This window comes from Pongo pygmaeus, chromosome 5 (genome assembly GCF_028885625.2).
Source record: "Pongo pygmaeus isolate AG05252 chromosome 5, NHGRI_mPonPyg2-v2.0_pri, whole genome shotgun sequence".
Taxonomy (NCBI): Eukaryota; Metazoa; Chordata; class Mammalia; order Primates; family Hominidae; genus Pongo; species Pongo pygmaeus.
This window is the reverse complement of record NC_072378.2, coordinates 8,386,065-8,400,378: the sequence shown is the minus strand read 5'-3', so window position 1 is coordinate 8,400,378 and position 14,314 is coordinate 8,386,065. Positions and strand designations below refer to the sequence as shown.

General features: G+C 36.2%; 1 pseudogene; it reads left to right on the top strand.

Moving 5' to 3' along the window:
• Nucleotides 1-14,314, top strand: part of LOC134739676 (uncharacterized) — a 74,878-nt pseudogene that overhangs the window by 25,578 nt on the left and 34,986 nt on the right.

Genomic DNA, 14,314 nt, shown 5'->3' with positions numbered 1-14,314 from the left:
GGTTCTAGAATAAAATGCAATTTCTCTTCATGATCTTGCTAAGCTTTGCAAGTGTTATGAAGGGCAATGACAAGATTAAATCATCAGATCAAGAGACTCAAAAATATCCCCCTTAATTGGGATAATTTAAATAATTTAAATCTCCCTGTAGGTTCTAATATAGACACCCCCTGGGCAAACGACTGAAAAAAAAAAATCTGTTACAGAAAATTTCAAGAAAAAATAAACTCTTATAAATAAAAGGCTTTCATAAAATGTTCTTTGCCTAATTGATACAATTATAAATCTGTATGCATATAGACGAACCTATAGACAAATCTCATTCCATATTTCACTCAAAAGGATAAAGACTGGAAATATATATATTTTTAATTTGGAAAGGAGATTTATTTATATATATATATATATATAATATTAATTTGGAAAGGAGAGCTTTATTTCTCATAAAGGGTTGCAGCCTGTAGGGTGGCCAGGCTGTCTGATGGGTTGGGAAGCACAACGTCTGGCCAGAAGCCAGAAAAGACACTTTGAGGGAGGGGAAATGGGGACAAGAATTTATCCTGAATGGGGTGGCCAAATATACACATTTAGTGAGCTATAGGAGGTGGATGAATATTTGTGATAGGAGAAACATGTGCACATGCAATAGAGCTATATGCTCCTTCATGGGTCCCATATACCAAAAATGGTGGCGTTAGCGTGATCCCAGGGAGTTTTCCACCCTGTGATGGCAAAAGGTGAAGAGAGGGCAAAAAAGTCTCATTTTATGAGGCCAGCAACATCCTGATACGAAAACCTGGCAGAGACACAACAAAAAAAGAAAACTTCAGGCCAATATCCCTGATGAGCATCAATGCAAAAATCTTCAACAAAATACTGGCAAACTGAATCCAGCAGCACATCAAAAAGCTTATCTACCACAATCAAGTTGGCTTCATCCCTGGGATGCAAGGCTGGTTCAACATACACAAATCTATAAACATAACCCATCACATAAACAGAACCAATGACAAAAACCACATGATTATCTCAATAGATGCAGAAAAGGCTTTCAATAAAATTTGACATTCCTTTATGTTAAAAACTCTCAATAAACTAGGTATTGATGGATCATATTGCAAAATAATAGAAGCTATTTATGACAATCCCACAACCAGTATCATACTGAATGAGCAAAAGCTGGAAAGCATTCCTTTTGACAATCAGTACAAGACAAGGATGCCCTCTCTCACCACCCCTATTCAACAAAGTATTGGAAGTTCTGGCCAGGGCAATCAGGCAAGAGAAAAAATAAAGCATATTCAAATAGGAAGAGCAGAAGTCAAATTGTCTCTGTTCGAAGATGACATATTTCTACATTTAGAAAACCCCATGTCTCAGCCCAAAATCTCCTTAAGCTGATAAGCAACTTCAGCAAAGTCTCAGGATACAAAATCAATGTGCAAAAATCACAAGCATTCCTATACACCAATAATTGGTGTAGAGTTAATTTTTGTATAAAGTGTAAGGAAGGGGTCCAGTTTCAGTTTTCTGCATATGGGTAGCCAGTTTTCCCAGCACCATTATTAAATAGGAAATCCTTTCCCCATTCCTTGTTTTTGTCAGGTTTGTCAAAGATCAGATGGTTGTAGATGTGTGGTGTTATTTCCAAAGTTTCTCTTCTGTTTGATTGATCTATATGTCTGTTTTGGCACCAGTACCATGCTGTTTTAATTACTGTAGCCTTGTAGTATAGTTTGAAGTTAGGTAGCATGATGCCTCTAACTAGTCAAAGCATGTTGACAGAGCAGAGAGCCAAATCATGAATGAACTCCCATTCACAGTTGATACAAAGAGAATAAAATACCTAGGAATACAGCTAACATGGGATGTGAAGGATCTCTTTAAGGAGAACTACAAACCACTATGCTCAAATAAATAAGAGAGGACATAAACAAATGGAAAAACATTTTGTCCTCATGGATAGGAAGAATCCATATCATGAAAATGGCTATACTGCCCAAAGTAATTTATAGATGCAATGCTATTCCCATCAAACTACCATTGATTTTCTTCACAGAATTACAAAAAACTACTTTAAATTTCATATGAAACCAAAAAACAGCCCATATAGCCAAAACAATCCTAAGCAAAAAGAACAAAGCTGGAGGCATCATGCTACCTAACTTCAAACTATACTACAAGGCCACAGTAACCAAAACAGCACGGTACTGGTACCAAAACAGACATATAGAGCAATGGAACAGAAGAGAAACTTTGGAAATAACACCACACAGCTACAGCCATCTGATCTTTAACAAACCTGACAAAAACAAGGAATGGGAACAAGATTTCCTACTTAATAATGGTGCTGGGAAAACTGGCTACTCATATGCAGAAAACTGAAACTGGACCCCTTCCTTACACCTTATACAATAATTAACTCAAGATGGATTAAAGATTTAAATGTAAAACTCAAAACCATAAAAACCCTAGGAGAAAATCTAGGCAATACCATTCAGGAAATAGGCATGGGCAAGAATTTCATGACAAAAACACCAAAAGCAGTTGCAACAAAAGCCAAAATTGACAAATGGGATCTAATTAAACTAAACAGCTTCTGCACCGCAAAAGAAACTATCATCAGAATGAACAGGCAACCTACAGAATGGGAGAAAAATTTTGCAATTTACCCATCTGACAAAGGTCTAATATCCAAAATCTACAAGGAACTTAAACAAACAACCCCATCAAAAAGTGGGCAAAGGATATGAACAGACACTTCTCAAAAGAAGACATTTATGTGGCCAAAAAAATATGAAAAAAAGCTCAACATCGCTGATCATTAGGGAAATGCAAATCAAAACCACAATGAGATACCATCTCATACCAGTCAGCATAGCAATTATGAAAAAGTCAGGAAACAATAGATGCTGGTGAGGCTATAGAGAAATAGGAATGCTTTTACCTTGTTGGTGTAAAATGTAAATTAGTTCAACCATTGTGGAAGACGGTATGGTGATTCCTCAAGGATCTAGAACCAGAAATACCATTTGACCCAGCAATCCCATTACTGGGTATATACCCAAAGGAATATAAATCATTCTACTATAAAGACACATGTACACATATGTTTATTGCAGCACTATTTACAATAGCAAAGACATGGAACAAACCCAAATGCCCATGAATGATAGACTGGATAAAGAAAATGGTACATATACACCATGGACTACTATGCAGCCATAGAAAGAAATAAGATCATGTCCTTTTTGGGACATGGATGAAGCTGGAAGCCATCATTCTCAGCAAACTAACACAGAAACAGAAAACCAAACACTGCCATGTTCTCACTCATAAGTGGGAGTTGAACAATGAGAACACACGGACACAGGGAGGGGAACAACACACACAGGGGCCAGTTAGGGGGTGGGGGAAGAGGGGAGGGAGAACATGAAGATAAATAGCTAATGCATGCAGGGCTTAAAACCTAGATGATAGGTTGATAGGTGCTGCAAAGCACCATGGCACACATAGCAAATCTGCATGTTCTGCACATGTATCCCAGAACTTAAAGTAAATTTAAAAATAAATAAATAAATAAATAAAATAGCAAAATAAAAAAAGGCTGACAGCCAATTTAAACATTCTAGGCCAGATGGGAATGGAGTTGGACAGGCAGGCATCAACCTTTAAAACAAGGTAATCAATTTTAAAAATTTGTAAGTGATGTAAGAGCCAAAAAACAAAGCCAAAAAGCAAGGTTTTTGAAGTTATAATGCAAGAATAAGAAATTGTATTAAAATGAAAATTTGTGGAAACAAGTGCTTTGAAATATTGATAAGAAATATAAATCAACTAAAAGAACTCAACTTACTGATTGCAGAATATCTGAATGCAAAGAACAACCAAAATTTGAACCCCTCTGTTTCATATTTACTTTTCAAAAATTAAATTTAAAAACTCCCAAAGAAGCAAACGAATGATTTAAAATTTACAAGATAAACTTGCATTGGGTATTCAAGGGATAATACTAAGGAATCAAATATATACAAGTCCTCATAACATTTTATAAAGTAATTTAAAACATTCCTAATAATGAGGGACTTTTCAGTTTCTCTGATGACCTTGACACAGCTATCACCAAAATTAGCTGCTAGTAGATCAAAAGGGGATTTTGTGCATTACGAAAAAGGCAACCTTTCCTTTTTCTTAACTGCATAAAGTGCAATTAAGAAAAAATCATCACTGTACAAATCTGCAGTGACTTGGAGGTGAATGGCACCCCTAGAGTTCTGCAATGCACTGCTTGCACAACTGTATATTTACAATGTGACAACCACTGCGGCATTCCAAAACCCATTAGCAGATCCTCTATGCAGAACTTGCAAAGTTGTGGTTGGAAACTGAGATACGGAAGTCTAAAACATTCAAGAAGGTGGTTATATTTGAACTGAGAGAGTTTTCTTGAAGAGATCTATGCATGTCCCTGCCCCAAAGGGAGAGGGTTAAGTGTGCTGACTCCTTATCTTCAGCCAGAAAAAAAAAGAAAAATTATTAGGGCCATTTGGAGACTCGGCTGCACAGTGGGCGAGGGTGTGACACAGGCCTGAGAAATCTAGTGTGAGAATCCATAACATGTTATCTACCCTGATAGTGGACAAAAGAGACATTCCTCCATTGGAAATAGCCTGGAGTCACAGAATGTGTCTGGGCAAAGAATGTGTGAGGTTTCTCCTATGGATCCAATAAGATCCACTCAAGAAACAGAGCAAGGTTGGGGATGTCTTAGGACTTCCCTAAGTAGATCCTCCTGGAAGGGAGAAATGCAGTAGAAAGAACCTGGAGGCTAACAATGCTAACAAAATAGACTCTCAGTTTCACCTAAATGCCCAGACAAAAGATGGCCAACCTCAGTGGCCACAAGATCAAAAGATGATTTTATGCAGAAAAGTGAATTTGTGGGGAAATAAAGAAGCCAAGCTGAAAGAACTGCAAATCAGAGATTTCCCATGACGCAGAGGATGGAAGAGTGTCCTGTACAAAAGCCCCATAAGAATGAGACAGCCAGCTGCAGGCCCAACCACAAGGTCACTCAAGGACAGGGAGGGAGAACTTTAAATAAAGTAGAATATCCAGATTTCACCACTGAACATATTAAAAATTGAATTGAGACTTAAAAAAATTGAATTGTTTTATATTGAAGTAACTCAACTCTTAAGAGACTTTATCAGGCTCAAAGCATAAACCACAGACCAGCAGCATTAGCATCATGGAGGACTTCCTTAGACATGCAGACACTCCAGACTTACTGAATCACAATCTTCATCTTAACAAAAGCCTGAGTGATCTGCATGCACGTCAAAGTTTAAGAAGTACAGTGGTCTTGCCGCTTCTACCTTTCCTAGCTGGCTTCTTATCATTCTTCTTCCTTCCTTCTTTCTTCTTTTCCTTCTCCCTCTTCTCCTTGCTTCCAGAAAGAAACGGACCTCACCCTCCAATAGTTGGCACTAACACACACACAGGTCCAGGGGGTTGCTCACCACTTACCTTCTTCCTGCCTGGAATGATGTTACACCACCAGGAGCTGCAGCAACCATCCTATAACTGTGAGGTAACCAGCATGTGAATTAAAGTCAATGTCCTAAGAATGTCAGAGGAAACAGAAAGAACCCAGTTTTTAGACTGTTGAGCTCCTGTACCAGCCCTAAGCTGTCTTCCTCTGGACTTCTTGATATGTGAGAAAAAATAAATAAATAAAACTATACTCATTTAAGCCACTTTAGTCAGGCATTCTGTTCTTTTCGATTATTTACATAACTGGATAATAAGGTATGAAATCAATGTTACCATTGCTGAGTTAACAGGGAGATCTGAAAAAGGGAGAATTGCTTCTGAGAAGTGGCCTTCTTCGTTGCAGCCAAAATGTCCCTTTCTCTTTGAAAATTCTGATAAAATATTTTTATCATACACTAAACTTTTATATGTTAGCTATCAGAACTCAACTCTCTCTTTTTAATACCCATGCCTATTCTGAGGTATTCAAACAAGTTTTTTAAAAGGCATTTCAATCAGAAGAACCCTAAGAAATATTGGCATATGACATCCTCTACAGTGAGACTCACGGAATGTCCTGAGGTAAGACTGTCTGACAGAAGCTTTCACAGTAATTGTGTAAACTGGAAATAATACAACTTCTTTGGTCCTCTCCCAATAAACACCATTTCCCTTTATCAACACAATAAAGGAGAGGAAATGAGGCATAGCGAATGTGAGCTCATCCAGAGATCTTCTCTCTTTACAAATGCCTCTAATTTTTTTTTTATTATTATACTTTAAGTTTTAGGGTACATGTGCACAATGTGCAGGTTAGTTACATATGTATACATGTGCCATGCTGGTGTGCTGCACCCATTGACTCGTCATTTAGCATTAGGTATATTTCCTAATGCTATCCCTCCCCCGTCCCCCACCCCACAACAGGCCCCAGAGTGTGATGTTCCCCTTCCTGTGTCCATGTGTTCTCACTGTTCAATTCCCACCTATGAGTGAGAACATGCGGTGTTTGGTTTTTTGTCTTTGCGATAGTTTACTGAGAATGATGATTTCCAATTTCATCCATGTCCCCACAAAGGGATCTAGAACTAGAAATACCATTTCACCCAGCCATCCCATTACTGGGTATATACCCAAAGGACTATAAATCATGTTCCTATAAAGACACATGCACATGTATGTTTATTGCGGCACTAATCACAATAGCAAAGACTTGGAACCAATCCAAATGTCCAACAATGATAGACTGGATTAAGAAAATGTGGCACATATACACCATGGAATACTATGCAGCCATAAAAAAATGCCTCTAATTTACACCACCAACAATACGTTCTTCATTATATTTTTAAAAGCTAGTTGCCTACATTTGACAAATTGTTACAGCTGGTATGTAGAAGAGGGCAGAAAAGCCATTATTCAGATGTCTTAGTCATTTATAGGCATTTTGCCATTAAAAAAGAAGAAAGGGAGAAAACCTCAGACAGGAAATATTAGTTATTGGACCACTTCATGATTAATAATGACCTTTTAAAATAATTCTTAATGTTCCACAACATGTGATTCTCAGTGTGGTTGTTTTTGCCATCTGGGGCTGGACAGCTCCTTACCATGTGGGAATGTCCCACGCCATGCAAGATTTTTGCATCCCCGGCACCCACTAACTAAATATCAGTAACACCACCACCCATCACTGTGACAGTATCTGCCCCCCCATTTCCTGTCTTGCCTACACATTTGCAAATATAAGGAGTAACATATGTATTTGAAACCTACTGGGTTAGTACCTGCAGAAGAAAAGTAAAATAATCTTCCATCCCAAAATCACGTAAAAGCTTCTTTATACTTGCTTTTTGTCATTTTATAGTTTCATTTCTTACATTAAGATTGTAATCCATCTGAATTTTCTTTTGGGATAAGATCTGAAATAGGGTTGGAATATTATATTTTCCTTATTTTTTTTCCAATACCATTTTAAAGAAGTATCCTTCCTTCAGTGATAAAACATAAAATCAATTTCTATCCTAAGATAAACTTTTCATCATAATTAGGTTTCCTTATGGACTTCTCTTTCTGTTGAAAATATGTCTGTTCCTGTGTTGTTGTCTTATTATTTTAATTATTATAACCCTCATGTGTTTAATTTCTAGGAGGCCAAAGAGTGCCTTAGTACCCTTTTTAATCAAAATTATCTTTACTATTCTTATCTGTTTGTTCTTCCTATGAATTCCAGAATAGTCTGTCAAGTTTTTAAAAGAAATTGCAATAGAATTTGATTAAAACATATTAGATTTATAGGATAATTAGGAAAAAGTATTATTTTTCTAATGTTAGGTCTTGCCTATGAACAACATAGACAGCTTCCATGTCTGTTCAAGTCTTCCATTACATTATTCCGGGAAGTTTAAAAATGTTTCCTGAACAGATTCTACATCTATTTGTATTTGTTAGGTTAATGCCTACGTTATATTTGGTATTGAATTGGGATTTTGTTTTTATCGTACTTTCAAACTACTGATTTATTATTAAAATTTATATATTTCTGCATGACTAGCTAATATGCTATAGTAGGCTTATTCCATAGTCTATGGAAATTTTCAGATACCTAAGCCTATCATTGACAAGTGATAATATTTTGCCTCTGTCCTCAAACTCATTTATTTTAAGGATAAAAGAACATTGGTGATAGTGTGGGCCTTATTGTCTTGTTCCTGACTTTAATAGAAATGTCATTGACTATAATGATGGCCATTGCTGGTTTTGGACATGCTTTATAATATTAAAGAAGAATCTTTAATTAGGAGCCACTAGGAATTTTTGTGGAAAAAATCATTTTTCACATTTATCTGCTGATGAGATGAATTATATAAATAGATATCTAATTATTTAACCATTCCTTAATTCCAGAAATAAACCCTTAATCACAGCTTGTTATTGTTAATTTTCATGCTGAGATGTATTTACTTTTATTTATTTAACATTTTTATCTCTATGAATAAACAAGTTTGGCCTGTGTTTTATTTTTCTTTGAGCAAGTTTTGTAAGGTAGCAAGGTTTTGCCATCTTTGAAATACAAAGAGACATTTCTTATCTTTTTGCATCCTCTGGAACCTTTTAAAAAATAATAGAAATATATTCTCAAATAATTAAAAAGCAAATCTTCCATTATTTTGAATCAAGGAAATATATACACATATATTTACATATAAATATATTTGACAGCTATTCCATTTATTACAATACTTTATTAGTGCACATAAAAATTTTTGATAGTTCTCTATGAAAGACAATGCTGGTTACCTATGCAATGTCCAAAACAGCATGGTACTGGTACCAAAACAGAGATATAGATCAATGGAACAGAACAGAGCCGTCAGAAATAATGCCACATATCTACAACTATCTGATCTTTGACAAACCTGACAAAAACAAGAAATGGGGAAAGGATTCCCTATTTAATAAATGGTGCTGGGAAAACTGGCTAGCCATATGTAGAAAGCTGAAACTGGATCCCTTCCTTACACCTTATACAAAAATCAATTCAAGATGGATTAAAGACTTAAATGTTAGACCTAAAACCATAAAAACCCTAGAAGAAAACCTAGGCAATACCATTCAGGACATAGGCATGGGCAAGGACTTCATGTCTAAAACACCAAAAGCAATGGCAACAAAAGCCAGAATTGACAAATGGGATCTAATTAAACTAAAGAGCTTCTGCACAGCAAAGGAAACTACCATCAGAGTGAACAGGCAGCCTACAAAATGGGAGAAAATTTTTGCAACCTACTCATCTGACAAAGGGCTAATATCCAGAATCTACAATGAACTCCAACAAATTTACAAGAAAAAAACAAACAACCCCATCAAAAAGTGGGCGAAGGACATGAACAGACACTTCTCAAAAGAAGACATTTATGCAGCCAAAAAACACATGAAAAAATGCTCACCATCACTGGCCATCAGAGAAATGCAAATCAAAACCACAATGAGATACCATCTCACACCAGTTAGAATGGCAATCATTAAAAAGTCAGGAAACAACAGGTGCTGGAGAGGATGTGGAGAAATAGGAACACTTTTACACTGTTGGTGGGACTGTAAACTAGTTCAACCCTTGTGGAAGTCAGTGTGGCGATTCCTCAGGGATCTAGAACTAGAAATTCCATTTGACCCAGCCATCCCATTACTGGGTATATACCCAAAGGACTATAAATCATGCTGCTATAAAGACACATGCACACGTATGTTTATTGCGGCATTATTCACAATAGCAAAGACTTGGAACCAACCCAAATGTCCAAGAATGATAGACTGGATTAAGAAAATGTGGCACATATACACCATGGAATACTATGCAGCCATAAAAAATGATGAGTTCACGTCCTTTGTAGGGACATGGATGAAATTGGAAATCATCATTCTCAGTAAACTATCGCAAGAACAAAAAACCAAACACCGCATATTCTCACTCATAGGTGGGAATTGAACAATGAGAACACATGGACACAGGAAGGGGAACATCACACTTCGGGGACTGTTGTGGGGTGTGGGGAGCGGGGAGGGATAGCATTGGGAGATATACCTAATGCTAGATGACGAGTTGGTGGGTGCAGCGCACCAACATGGCACATGTATACATATGTAACTTACCTGCACGTTGCGCACATGTACCATAGAGCCTAAAGTATAATAATAATAATAATAATAATAATAAAAAGAAAAAAAGAAATAAAAATAATAGAAATATATTCTCAAAGAATTAAAAAGCAAATCTTCCATTATTTTGAATCAAGGAAATATATACACATATATTTACATATAAATATATTTCTTTGACAGCTATTCCATTTATTACAATATTTTATTAGTACACATAAAAATTTTTGATAGCTCTCTATGAAAGACAATGCTGGTTACCTATGCAATGTCCATTGCTGCTTCTCCTTTGTCAGCATTTTGTTAGGTATAGCACTGTGTTCAACTAAGAATGCTTAATCTCCCAGCCTCCTTTGCAATTAGCATTAGCTGTACAACCTATTTCTGATCAGTGACGATTCAGTGGGGAGAGCTCTTGTCTCAAATCAAAAGGTACAATTGCAAAAAGATAAAGCTTTTGATCTCCCTTCTTTCCTCCTGCAATGCAGATGCAATGCCTGGAGGTGTATCAGCAAATTTTTTTTAGAGGAAGTCTCCTTCTGTCACCCAGGCTGGAGTGCAGTGGCGAGATCTCAGCTCACTGCAACCTCTGCCTCCCAGGTTCAAGCGATTCTCCTGCCTCAGCCTCCCGAGTAGCTGGGACTACAGGCGCACGCCACCACACCTGGCTAATTTTTGTATTTTTCATAGAGACAGGCTTTCGTCACATTGGCCAGGATGATCTCAAACTCTTGACCTCAGGTCATCCGCCTGCCTCAGCCTCCCAAAGTGCTAGGATTACAGGTGTGAGCCACCGCACCTCACCTGTACCAGCAGTCTTGTGGTCATGAGGCTGATAGATACAGAAGAAGGATAGGAAAACAGGAAGTTATAAGAAGTCTTAGTGTCTGACGGTATTGTTGTGTTGCAATTCCAGCCCTAGACTGCTTACTTCTGGAGCTCTTGTTGCATGAGGAAAACAGAAGTATTTGTTTATTTAAATCACTCACCACTAGGTGAGGTTATTTGCTTTAAACATAGTTCTAAAAATACACTTTCTTTTTTTTATTGTTATACTTTAAGTTCTAGGGTACATGTGCACATCGTGCAGGTTTGTTACATACGTATACATGTGCCGTGTTGGTGTGCTGCACCCATTAACTCGTCAGGCTGGTTCAACGTACACATATCAATAAACGTAATCCAGCATATAAACAGAACCAAAGACAAAAACCACATGATTATCTCAATAGATGCAGAAAAGGCCTTGGACAGAATTCAACAGCCCTTCATGCTAAAAACTCTCAATAAATTAGGTATTGATGGGACATATCTCAAAATAATAAGAGCTATTTATGACAAACCCACAGCCAATATCATACTGAATGGGCAAAAACTGGAAGCATTCACTTTGAAAACTGGCACAAGACATGGATGCCCTCTCTCACCACTCCTGTTCAACACAGTGTTGGAAGTTCTGGCCAGGGCAATCAGGCAGGAGAAAAAAATAAAGGGTATTCAATTAGGAAAAGAGGAAGTCAAATTGTCCCTGTTTGCAGATGCCATGATTATATATTTAGAAAACCCCATTGTCTCAGCCCAAAATCTCCTTAAGCTGATAAGCAACTTCAGCAAAGTCTCAGGATACAAAATCAACGTGCAAAAATCACAAGCATTCCTATACACCAATAACAGACAGAGAGCCAAATCATGAGTGAACTCCCATTCACAATTGCTTCAAAGAGAATAAAATATCTAAAAATACACTGTACACCTGTAGTTCAAAACTGACTTTTATTGAGGGCTTACTTTATGATACATATTTCTGTAAGCATTTTAGAAATTTATCACATAAAATCTTCACAGTCTCCTATAAAGCAGGTGCTACTATTTATCCTAATCAGTGGTCAGTAAGTGGGTGAAGTTGGTGATGTTATTGTTAATTATAATGCTATTATCATATCTATACTAAAATCATAGATTTATGCTTCCTAATTTTCCTGTTAGTCTTGGGTAGAAGCCTCTCTTTCTTTTTTTTTTCTTTTTCTTTTTCTTTTTCTTTTTTTTTTTTTTTTTGAGACAGAGTCTTACTCTGTCGCCCAGGCTGGAATGCAGTGGGGCAATCCCCAATCACTGCAATCTCCACCTCCCGGGTTCAAGCGATTCTCCTGCCTCAGCCTCCTGAGTAGCTGAGATTACAGGTGCCTGCCACCATGCCCAGCTAATTTTTGTATTTTTAACAGAGACAGGGTTTCTCTATGTTGGTCAGGCTGGTCTTGAACTCTGGACCTCACTCCAGACCTCAGGTTATCTGCCCACCTCAGCCTCCCAAAGTGCTGTGATTACAGGCATGAGCCACCGTGCTCGGCCTGAAGCTTCTCTCTTAATTGGATATTTTAAGAAAATCATTCTTGGAATATTTATCAAGTGAACTAAAGAATTAACTAAAGAACTAAGAATTAAAGCTAATTTTAAATGATTCAGTTGTGATTTTGAGGGAGTTAAATCTTTCTTACTAATTTTCATTTTAACTCTATGATAATAAAATGATTATTCTCTGGGGAACTTATTGAATTATCAATTTTCATGAATATTCCATTGGCATAGGAAGAGGTATATTTGCTTTTGTTAGCCACAATGTTTCATATGTATCTGTCAAATTAACTCATCAGTTACATTCCTGAGATTTTCTATATGCTTACTTGACCTCATAGAATAGGAAAGGTTAAAATCTCTATGTTTCCATTATTTCTTCCTTGCATTTTAATGATTTTACTTTACATATTTTGATGATACGTTATTTGGCACGTAACGATTTTTACTTTTATCATCATTGGGAATCAGCAATATAAAGATGTTTTCTTTATATTAAGTTATTCTTAATTATAAATAATTACATCAAGGTATTTATATTAAGACATTAATATAAAGGTCTTTTGCAGTATAAAGACCTTCTCTTTATTCCACCTAATTATTATGGTCTTGGTCTGATTTTAACATTTCAAGCACTGATTTCTTTTTTGTTTTGTTTCTTTTCATTTGCCTGACTCAATTTGCGCCTTTGTATTTTTAAGGCATTCATATTTATAGTTATAAAGTTTATATCTGGTCTTATTTTGTCTTCATGTTCTGTTTTCTGTTTTGATGTTTCATTGCTATTTGCTATTTGCTTTATATGTGGCAGTATTTGTCTGCTGCTTTGTCTGATTTTTCTTTTGAAAGGTTTTTTTTTCTTATTTTCAACTCAGTGATTATCCTTAAGATTTTTCTAAACATTTTTCTAAACATAATCCTAATCATTACGTAAATATAATGATTAGGATAACAAGTGAAAAATAAATTTGCTTGATTTCTTCTTCTATTTGAAAAACCTCCTCCACCTGGTTCACTCTTTGTGAATTTTATCTCTGACTTTAGGCCCAGATTTTCACTATACAATTTTTAATGTTTATATCTATCTTTTAGGAATAAATTTTTACATGTGCCTTTTTAAATTTACAATCTTACACTATTTTAACTGGCTCCACTGTCCACGGACTGTGTTTCCATATTATAATCATGTTACTGACCTCTGAATTTTTATCATCTTCGATTGGCAAGAATGGATCTGCAAAGCTGTAAATTACCATTACACTTGAAATAGAGTGGACCTCTATAAAACATGCTAAGTTGACAACTTTTTCACCTCAACATTAATACTTTTAATACAATAGGAGAGAAATTTGAGTCAAATTGGTCTGAGCTAATTTTCCTAGGTTATTCATTTTTTGAGATGTAACTTATATACACACAGTTCACCATTGAAAGTCTACATCTCAGTGGTCTTTAGTATATTCAAAAGAATGTGCAACAATAACCACTATCTAATGCCAAATCCTTTTATCACCCTCAAAAAGAAACCCCACTTCCTACTCCCCCTTTTCCTCATCCCCTGGAAATCATTAATATACCTTCTGTCTCTATGCACTTGCTTTTGCTAAACATTGTATACAAATGAAATCATATGATATGTGGCCTTTGTGTCTGGCTTATTTCACCCGGCATAATGTTTTCAATATTCTTCAACATTGTAGCATATAACAGTACTTCATTTCTTTTCATGGGTAAGTAATATTCCATTGTAAAACTATACCTCATTTTG